Raw genomic sequence first — 11,657 nt, 5'->3', positions numbered from 1 at the left:
AAACTTTACGGATTGGTACCGTATTGTTAAAGAATCAAGAATTGATTAAGTCCTATTGCAAACTTTTAGTAAACCTCACATTATTGATTCAAAGAGCTATGGTTTCAATTAGTACCTAAAGTCATCTTGTCTCCGTGAAACTTAAAGTTCAAATCTATTTGAAAAGTAAGGAGCTGAAAATTTAGTTTTCAGAAATAATCAAGGTATGAGATATATGTGATATCTAAGACCTTATTGCAAGATGATAGAATATAATTTGGTGAGACTACATGAACTCATAAGTTTTATGGGAATGTACGAAGGTTGAAGACGCAAGGCGTCACAATCCTCCAACTATTGGGGCACTAACGATATTCGAATATCCATGAAGTGACCATCCTTAATATGCACCGTTACTAAAACTCGTCGTTTCGAAGCATCACGTGATGATCGGGTGTGATAGATTCTACGTGTGCATACAACGGGTGCAAGCTAGATTTGCACATGCAAATACCAAGGTTAAAACTTTACGAGCCTAGCATGTACAGACATGGTCTCGGAAAGTCGTCATGATATGATGGATAAAATTATGAGTGAAATTGTTCATCATATTACAAAGTTACTAATAGTGAAATCTGGAACACTTGTCATATGATGATCAACTTCAAAGTAAGAACCTCAAGGTTATTGGTATTTGACCAACAAACCTAGAAGTTATTAATGTTGAAGTGTTTTTCTGAATAATGAGGAAAGCTAAAAGAGAAACTGCAAAAGATATTTTGGCAAAAAGAAAAGAAAAGACTAGAAAGTCTAGCTTAGGTGTATATAAATGATATACATGTTATGGTTGTATTCCTAGTTAAGTCACACAATGAAATTCTTGGGTATTAGTACCATATTGGTTGGTATGAAGTGTCATACAAAACAACGCAATACAAGAATACAATGGCCTAAGTGAGTGACAAGGAATATGATAGGAATGCACGTCTGGAACAAAATAAAGTGTTATTATGTTCGTCGTTGACATTCTATCTAGCCCTTAGAATTTATAATAAAGAACTTAATAATTGTTATTTTGCTCTGGTCAAATGAAAACAATAAGTTGTTTAAATTATGACATTACTCCATGTAAAATGGATAAGTTATTATAAATCTTAATGGTGAAACACACATACATAACACTGACGCTAAAAATGCCATAAGGCAAATGATTTGAATTCCACTTAATTTTGGAACCGCAATTTAGGTCATGTTAGAAAGGATCGCATGAAGGAACTCCATGCAAATGGATTTTTGGAGTCATTCGATTTGTTGAATCGTTTGGCACTTGCAAAATCTTTTCTGAAAGGTAATGACTGAAATACCGTTCATAGGCCGAAAGAGTTGAACGGGCAACTAACTTAGTGAAAACATACATAATGATATATGTGGTTCACTGGGCATAGTTGTGTGCGGAAGATTCTTCTACTTCATGAAAACTTTCAAACAATGAATTGAGTATATATGTGCATATATTCAATAAGGAAAAGTTTGAAACATTTGAATAGGATTCAAATAAATTTCAGCATGAAGTGGAAATCATCGTAATAGAAAAATCAAATATCTATGATTGGATCATGGTGGAAATATTTGAATTACGAGTTTTAGCAAACATCTAAGAGAGTTATGAAATTGTTCTACAACTCACATTTCTTGGAGTATCATAATGATGATATAGTATCCGAGATATGTATCGAAACCTTATTGGATTAATGATGAGATAAAATATTATGACGCCATTATATTTTTGTGAATTATGCTTTAGTGACTACCGCTTTTACACTAAATAGAGCATCATCATGATCCGTTGAAATGACACCATACGAGTTATGGCATGGGTATAAACCTTAATAGTCCTTTCTTTAAATTTTGGTCTAAGATTTTTCAACCAAAATCGGATGAATGTCTTTGTTGGTTATCCCAGAGATTTAATTGGGAATTCTTCCCACGAGACAAAGACAAAAGTGTTTGTCAATGTTTCTTATTTCCAAGAAATTGTTTCTAGTGAAGTTTTTGAGTGGGAGGACAATATAATTTGATAAGGTTTATGAACCTGAGCATAATGATCAGAGTAGCGCAGCATCGGAATTGGTTTCGGAAGCGGCTACGACGATCATGGCTCCCATGACTACAAAGTGTTTTAGCCATGGAGATCGAAGTACATATTGAACCTTGTAGGTATGGTTTACTTTGTGATCAAATAAAAGATTTGTGGACAAAGGATTGATTTTGAACAATAATAAACCAACTACAAACAAAGAAGTTATGATGGGCCCTGACTCCGTTAAAATGGCTATACGCCATGAAATCCAAGATAGATGAATACTTTTTGAAAGTAAATGGATCTATGAAATTGATGGACTTGGATGAAATATCCTTGAAGAAGCTCAACTTGTCGAAAAGTTGTTTACGACAAAGTTCAAAGAGTTGACTACGATAAGATTAAATCTTCCGTAGCAATGCTTATAGTCTATGTGGATTATTCTAGTAATCACTACATATTTCTTTTATGAGATATGTTAGTAGAGTGGCAAAATACACTACTTAACAGAAGTGTGTATTAAAGGTGTATACAAGATACAACCAAGAGTTTTGCTGGTCCGTGGAATACTAGATAGGTATACGAACTTCAATGGATGAAGTAAGTATCGCGGAGTTAGAATCTTCACCAGATGAAATAGTCAAAGAGTTTTTGTTTTCATCAGAAACGATGAAGAGGCTTGCATTTGCAAGAAATTAAGTGGGAGCGATAAGACATATTTATAATACTTTATGTAGATGACATATAGTTGGTTATAAATGATGTAATTATATACTTGATTAAAAGGTTTCATTGAAAATTAAACTTCAATGAAAGGATATGGACTGAAACAAATTTAGTGACAAGATCTATGAAGATAGATTGAAACACATAAATAAGTTTAAGTCAAAGTACATATGATGGATATTGAAGTAGTTCAATATAGAAATATTAAGAAAATGTTCTTGTCATGTGAAGGTTTAACAAGACTTGAGTGTATCTGACACTCAATGAGTAAAAATACATGAGTGATTATAGATCACGAATAATATGTACACAATCAGATATCATGTGCTATAAAGTGTTATGAGCATATACCAGAATGATTCATATGATGATCATTGGACGACAGTAAGAATATCCTTGAGTACTTTAGAAGAACTAAGGATATATATATATTTTTGTATGAAGAAATGACAAACAAATCGCTGTAAGGTGTTACACCGATATTGGTTTTGTCACATATAAAATATATTTTCAAATCTCAAATTAGACTAAGTGTTGTTTAAAAGGTAGCACAATGAGCTAGAAGTTGTCTATGCTAGATTTAGAAGAGTTCTAAATATTGTGACGGATTCTACAAAAGAAGGCAGAGTATGTCATTGTTTTGACAATGACAAAGGATGTTAAGTCAAAAGGTTCTTTGAGAACTTGGTGTAGTTCCGACAGAGTCAGAACTTTGAAGCTATATTGTGTGTGACAATATAAGTGACATATTTCAGACAGCGGAATTAAGGTTCCACCAGAAGATCAAACATATATAATGCCAACTCATTTGGAAATGAGTGATGCGTTGAGACGCAAATGAATTACAAAATACATACGTTTCTGAGCGTGTCAGATCCGATGACTAAAAACCTCTCCCGTGAGCAATACATGATAAAGCACCAGAAGGCCAAGGTGTTATATCTTTACAAATGTAAACTAGATTATTGACTCTAGTGCAAGTGGGAGATCGAAGGAGATATGCCCTAGAGGCAATAATAAAGTGGTTATTATTTATATCTTTATGTTTATGATAAATGTTTATATATCATGCTATAATTGTATTAACCGAAACATTAGTACATGTGTGATATGTAGACAAACAAGAAGTCCCTAGTATGCCTCTTAAACTAGATTGTTGATTAATGGATGATTAGTTTCATAATCATGAACATTGGATGTTATTAATAACAAGGTTATATCATTGTATGAATGATATAATGGACACACCCAATTAAGCGTAGCATAAGATCTCGTCATTAAGTTATTTGCTATAAGCTTTCGATACATAGTTACCTAGTCCTTATGACCATGAGATCATGTAAATCACTTATACCGGAAAGGTACTTTGATTACACCAAACACCACTGCGTAAATGGGTGGCTATAAAGGTGGGATTAAGTATCCGGAAAGTATGAGTTGAGGCATATGGATCAACAGTGGGATTTGTCCATCCCGATGACGGATAGATATACTCTGGGCCCTCTCGGTGGAATGTCATCTAATGTCTTGCAAGCATATGAATAAGTTCATAAGAGACCACATACCACGGTACGAGTAAAGAGTACTTGTCAGGAGACGAGGTTGAACAAGGTATAGAGTGATACCGAAGATCAAACCTCGGACAAGTAAAATATCACGTGACAAAGGGAATTGGTATCGTATGTGAATGGTTCATTCGATCACTAAAGTCATCGTTGAATATGTGGGAGCCATTATGGATCTCCAGATCCCGCTATTGGTTATTGGTCGGAGTGAGTACTCAACCATGTCCGCATAGTTCACGAACCGTAGGGTGACACACTTAAAGTTGGATGTTGAAATGGTAGAATTTGAATATGGAATGGAGTTCGAATATTTGTTCGGAGTCCCGGATGAGATCCCGGACATCACGAGGAGTTCCGGAATGGTCCGGAGAATAAGATTCATATATAGGAAGTCATATTCCAAGTTTGGAAATGATCCGGTGCATTTATGGCAGGTTCTAGAAGGTTCTAGAAAAGTCCGGAAGAAATCACCATGGAAAGTAGAGTCCCGGAGGGACTCCACCTTGCATGGCCAGCCAACCCTAAAGGGGAGGTGTGACGCCCCGGAACCGGTACCATGAGGATTCCAGCGATCCCGCCGAAATCCGCACGATATCGATTCTGAGACGCCCTCCGACACGACGTGCGCGACGAATCACACACGTGATGCCAGAGGAATTAACACGAGCGGTAACATCACAACAGGATTACAATAGAGCCCACAAGATACATATATTACAACAATGACTCCAGCGAGTCAAGATACAAATATACAATACAAAGATCCAAATCATACAGAAGATCGAATACGTCCGAGTACGGACAAGATACAAATTGGACTAAAAGTCCTGAAGATAACCAGTGGCGTCCATAACCCTGCCCAGGCCAAGCCGGAAGGGTAACCTTGCTAACGTTGTCATCTCGTACCTGTCAAAGTCGGGCCATCGGTTGCCGACAAAAGGGGGAGGAGACAAAAAGAAAGGAAGGCGAGGGTAAGTACCATTGGCACGTACTTGCGAGACAAGACCAGCTATGCTCGCTGGTGGGCGGTATAAACTTCACCCGGCTATATGTGGAGTTTAGCGGCAGCAAAGCTACTATCCAATAGAGACACGCTACAACATCCGTCTACTCAGAGAAGATAAGAGAGCGCACAAGGTAACAGTTCTATACTCTGCAAACATAACACAGCCGATGCGATCCCCCTTCGCAAAGAGGTACTGGCAAAGGCACACACACTTTTGAAAAAGTTTTATTAGCAAATTATTAGCAACAGGAAATAAGGTGTAAGTTGTTCTATGATCGAGCTATACAATTCCAAGTCGTCCATAACCGCGGACACGGCTTATCGATAAGATGTACACCCTGCAGGGGTTGCCCAAATGTAACCATACGCATGCTCGAACCCACTTACTACAGGTGGAGTCTCACATCAAGACCGTTCCCAATGCAAGAGAAAGTTTAATGGGAGCCACCCAACTAAGCTACCCGTGACGAAGTTCGGCCGTACTCCGATACGGACCCAGAGGTTTGTGCCAACGGCTAAGCTAAGTGTGAACAACCTGCTGTCGCTAATCGTTCCACGTTATGAGTACAGTACAGAAATAAACACCCGAAGGCAACAGAAGTAAATCGTGCATCATGCATATGAGCAAAATAAAACCAAGGTTGTGGCTCCCAATAAACAGACTCGAGGAAAGGTAGTGGGTGATGGGGGTCCCACTCCCCCACGTACGGGTAGAGCGCTCAATCTCGGAACAGATAACAAGAACTCGGGTCCTAGGGGACATTAGCAAGTCAAAGTTCCGATGCTTTCGCAAAGGGGCTCACAGATGCCTCTGCTTACAATTTTAGTTGTTAACAATAAAGTAAAGCATGAGTATCTCCAACAACTGATATAGCATGTGATAACCTCCCAACAAGATATCCCGAACATTTCGAGATATCAACAAAACCCTAAACTCGCCTACGACTCGCAAAGCTGGCAAACAACAAACAATAGGTAGGGCGAGGAGGTGTATCTCGGACATATAGGTAACAGGTGGATAGGGCACGTGACACAACAGAATCGCAACATAAGGATAGCAATAGATCAAAAGAGCATGTAAATGTAAAATAGGTGAAGGGGTGGGCTCGCCTGTGAAAAGCTGCAGAAGAACTTGTCGGAGAACTCGTCGTATCTCACACACCACTTCGTGATCCTATCCGAGAAGAAGCAAATGCTGGAACACACAACGTATGCAATCTTACTACTACGGATAAAGAACCAGCATGCTCAAGATGATATGCATGACATGGCAAACATGATGCGATGCAACTTATCCATATTAATCGGAGTCGGAACCCCGGACAAACAAATTAGGTTGGAGTTGCATTTCTACCGTCAAAGTTAAATGTTTATTAGCATGGCATAACATGGCAGGGGTGAGCTACTTCAATATTAAACGGAGCGGGGAAATCCTAGTTGGAAATCCGAAATACTCCGCATATATGTGAGGTGAACATACATAACTATCGCGTCTCGACATGATGCAAGATGCAAACAGATGTATGGATGGCATATTCATGTTCCTTTCATTTTTCTGATTGAAAAACATATAAAATACTTTTTAATCCGAGATACGGATTAGGAGATATGATTTTTAGAAGACATACACATTTTCTGTAAAAACAAAACAGATACAAAAGGGCAGGGGACGAACTGGGCTCAACCTGCGCTGTCATGGGCCGGAACTAGGCCTGCGTCGGCGATGGGTTGTTCCTGGACGCGCGGGCAACGGCTGCCGGAAGATCTGGGCCAAGGCCCATCCATGGCGCCGGATCTGATGCACAGTATCAGGAAACAAAAAGATGGCTTAATTAGCCTGGTTCAAGATTTGAACCCAAGATCTCATGGTTATGGAGCAAGGGGCTAACCACTGAGTTAGTAGTTCGAACGTGTCAACAAAAGGGCGCGGAAAAACTTGAACAAGCAGTGCCAGGGACGAGCTTCAACATTACAGCCATGGCGGAGGAAGAAGTTGCGAATCAATCCGACGATTCAGGGCGAACCGGGAAGCGGAAGATGACGTGGGGGATGCGGCTGGACGTGGGGAGGCCGATGGTGGTGGTGCCAGAGTCCAGGGGGTGGCCGGAGTGTTGCCGGCGACGAGCTCCTGCGGAGGATGCCGGCGGTCAACGTCGGCAGACCAAAAGAGGATGGGAAAAAGGCGACGAGGAGGTCCAGGAGGTCGGGAATGTTACCAGGAACATGCTGGTGAGGTCTAAGTTGCCGGGGAAGGACTAGGCCGGCCGGAATCGGCGCCGGAGTGTGGTAGCCAGAGTGGGGAATCGGCGAGCTTGGCGTCGATTGAAGCGATCCCGGCTCGATTCCTTTCACCACGAGGAAGAGGACGACGAGGCGCATCCGCCGATGCCCTCGGAACGGCGGGGGACGGTTTGGTTTGGCGGGGAGATGAGGAGGAGGACGCGGTGCCATGGTGGTCGTACAAGGGTGTGTTGCCTGGTACGTTTTCTCACAGGGAAAGATCAAGAGGAAAAGAAGAGAGTGGCGGCGGCAAGAGGGAGGAAGGCTAGGGTTTCTGGGACCTCAAGGGGGATTAAAAGGAGGAGGAAAAATGTGGTGGTGCGGTGGTTGGGGAGGACCAGGTTGCTCACGCTGCCAGCGTGAGGAAGGAAGACGACAACGATGCTGTGCATCGAGAACTTCTCCGCTCGAAGGGGTACGGGCCAAAGAAGAAGTGGCCAGCTCGGGCCAGAGGAAGAAAAGGAGGTGGGCCGAAGGTGGGCTGCACCGGATGGAGAGGGAGAGATGGGCATGAGAGAGTGGGAGCCCAAGGGAGGGTTAGGGGTTTTATTTTGAAAATCTTTTCTCTTTTCTTTTTCAAAACTGTTTTGCAACAGATTTGAAAACAGTTCAAAAAAAATTTAGAATTTGAATGTAGAGGTGGAGATAGACAAAACAAAAAAATAGTTTTATTGTATGATAGTTTTGGGTTAGGGTTTATTAAAAGAGAAGACAAGGGGGTTTAATAAATAAACCTTATGAGAGGAAGAAAACAAAATAATTAGAGTTTACAAAATAATTTTATTTTGTAAAAACATGGATGGTATGAAGCATATGCCATGATGATGCACAAAAGAAAAAGAACAAGCATATCTATTATGGGTACTATCCGGGACCGTTACAATCGACACCACTAACAAGGGATCGCGCCCCGAGATCCCACCTCAAGGTACGGGGGAGAGAGTTGAACTATCGGATCTTCTAGCGACGTGTCGATCTCCTCGACACCACTAACAAGAATTCTTGCTCCATGAAGGACGGTCGACACCACTAACAAGAAGTCGTTGTTCCGCTGTTGATGATGCGCTTCCGTCGAGATCCTCCAAAGATCGGACCTATTAGGTGAGGGCAAAGATCGTCCAACCCACGTCGGAACCTGAGACTCGAGAAAACTCAGATAAGAGAGAAGGCTCAAAACTCGCAAAGGTAAGAGGAGAAGGAATTGAGGTAAGGAGAAAAATCAGAGCTAATCAGATCTATCTAGCGAGTTTTTCAGAAAATAGTTTTGACACTCTAAACTCAACTATCGTTGGCAAGGTTATCCTACAGGCTGGACTAGTGGGGTACCGTCAACCTGAGCTCTGATACCAACTTGTGACGCCCCGGAACCGGTACCATGAGGATTCCAGCGATCCCGCCGAAATCCGCACGATATCGATTCTGAGACGCCCTCCGACACGACGTGCGCGACGAATCACACACGTGATGCCAGAGGAATTAACACGAGCGGTAACATCACAACAGGATTACAATAGAGCCCACAAGATACATATATTACAACAATGACTCCAGCGAGTCAAGATACAAATATACAATACAAAGATCCAAATCATACAGAAGATCGAATACGTCCGAGTACGGACAAGATACAAATTGGACTAAAAGTCCTGAAGATAACCAGTGGCGTCCATAACCCTGCCCAGGCCAAGCCGGAAGGGTAACCTTGCTAACGTTGTCATCTCGTACCTGTCAAAGTCGGGCCATCGGTTGCCGACAAAAGGGGGAGGAGACAAAAAGAAAGGAAGGCGAGGGTAAGTACCATTGGCACGTACTTGCGAGACAAGACCAGCTATGCTCGCTGGTGGGCGGTATAAACTTCACCCGGCTATATGTGGAGTTTAGCGGCAGCAAAGCTACTATCCAATAGAGACACGCTACAACATCCGTCTACTCAGAGAAGATAAGAGAGCGCACAAGGTAACAGTTCTATACTCTGCAAACATAACACAGCCGATGCGATCCCCCTTCGCAAAGAGGTACTGGCAAAGGCACACACACTTTTGAAAAAGTTTTATTAGCAAATTATTAGCAACAGGAAATAAGGTGTAAGTTGTTCTATGATCGAGCTATACAATTCCAAGTCGTCCATAACCGCGGACACGGCTTATCGATAAGATGTACACCCTGCAGGGGTTGCCCAAATGTAACCATACGCATGCTCGAACCCACTTACTACAGGTGGAGTCTCACATCAAGACCGTTCCCAATGCAAGAGAAAGTTTAATGGGAGCCACCCAACTAAGCTACCCGTGACGAAGTTCGGCCGTACTCCGATACGGACCCAGAGGTTTGTGCCAACGGCTAAGCTAAGTGTGAACAACCTGCTGTCGCTAATCGTTCCACGTTATGAGTACAGTACAGAAATAAACACCCGAAGGCAACAGAAGTAAATCGTGCATCATGCATATGAGCAAAATAAAACCAAGGTTGTGGCTCCCAATAAACAGACTCGAGGAAAGGTAGTGGGTGATGGGGTCCCACTCCCCACGTACGGGTAGAGCGCTCAATCTCGGAGCAGATAACAAGAACTCGGGTCCTAGGGGACATTAGCAAGTCAAAGTTCCGATGCTTTCGCAAAGGGGCTCACAGATGCCTCTGCTTACAATTTTAGTTGTTAACAATAAAGTAAAGCATGAGTATCTCCAACAACTGATATAGCATGTGATAACCTCCCAACAAGATATCCCGAACATTTCGAGATATCAACAAAACCCTAAACTCGCCTACGACTCGCAAAGCTGGCAAACAACAAACAATAGGTAGGGCGAGGAGGTGTATCTCGGACATATAGGTAACAGGTGGATAGGGCACGTGACACAACAGAATCGCAACATAAGGATAGCAATAGATCAAAAGAGCATGTAAATGTAAAATAGGTGAAGGGGTGGGCTCGCCTGTGAAAAGCTGCAGAAGAACTTGTCGGAGAACTCGTCGTATCTCACACACCACTTCGTGATCCTATCCGAGAAGAAGCAAATGCTGGAACACACAACGTATGCAATCTTACTACTACGGATAAAGAACCAGCATGCTCAAGATGATATGCATGACATGGCAAACATGATGCGATGCAACTTATCCATATTAATCGGAGTCGGAACCCCGGACAAACAAATTAGGTTGGAGTTGCATTTCTACCGTCAAAGTTAAATGTTTATTAGCATGGCATAACATGGCAGGGGTGAGCTACTTCAATATTAAACGGAGCGGGGAAATCCTAGTTGGAAATCCGAAATACTCCGCATATATGTGAGGTGAACATACATAACTATCGCGTCTCGACATGATGCAAGATGCAAACAGATGTATGGATGGCATATTCATGTTCCTTTCATTTTTCTGATTGAAAAACATATAAAATACTTTTTAATCCGAGATACGGATTAGGAGATATGATTTTTAGAAGACATACACATTTTCTGTAAAAACAAAACAGATACAAAAGGGCAGGGGACGAACTGGGCTCAACCTGCGCTGTCATGGGCCGGAACTAGGCCTGCGTCGGCGATGGGTTGTTCCTGGACGCGGGCAACGGGCTGCTGGAAGATCTGGGCCGAGGCCCATCAATGGCGCCGGATCTGATGCACAGAATCAAGAGACAAAAAGAAGGCTTAATTAGCCTGTTTCATGATTTGAACCCAAGATCTCATGGTTATGGAGCAAGGGGCTAACCACTGAGTTAGTAGTTCGAACGTGTCAACAAAAGGGCGCGGAAAAACTTGAACAAGCAGTGCCAGGGACGAGCTTCAACATTACAGCCATGGCGGAGGAAGAAGTTGCGAATCAATCCGACGATTCAGGGCGAACCGGGAAGCGGAAGATGACGTGGGGGATGCGGCTGGACGTGGGGAGGCCGATGGTGGTGGTGCCAGAGTCCAGGGGGTGGCCGGAGTGTTGCCGGCGACGAGCTCCTGCGGAGGATGCCGGCGGTCAACGTCGGCAGACCAAAAGAGGATGGGAAAAAGGCGACGAGGAGGTCCAG

General features: G+C 42.4%; 1 long non-coding RNA gene across 1 annotated transcript; it reads right to left on the bottom strand.

Annotated features, from left to right (window-relative positions):
- Positions 1-4,885: 4,885 nt before the first annotated feature.
- Positions 4,886-11,193, bottom strand: LOC127326401 (uncharacterized). The gene is made up of 6 exons (XR_007867791.2): positions 10,570-11,193; positions 7,573-9,361; positions 7,246-7,484; positions 7,042-7,151; positions 6,467-6,551; positions 4,886-5,256 (listed from the first exon to the last, which is right to left on the bottom strand). It is a non-coding gene; the product is annotated as an uncharacterized lncRNA (long non-coding RNA).
- Between the last annotated feature and the right edge of the window lie 464 nt (positions 11,194-11,657).

Source organism: Lolium perenne, unplaced genomic scaffold (assembly GCF_019359855.2).
Source record: "Lolium perenne isolate Kyuss_39 unplaced genomic scaffold, Kyuss_2.0 unplaced47, whole genome shotgun sequence".
Lineage (NCBI taxonomy): Eukaryota > Viridiplantae > Streptophyta > Magnoliopsida > Poales > Poaceae > Lolium > Lolium perenne.
Note: the sequence above shows the minus strand (reverse complement) of the source record. Positions and strands in the feature narration are given on the sequence as shown.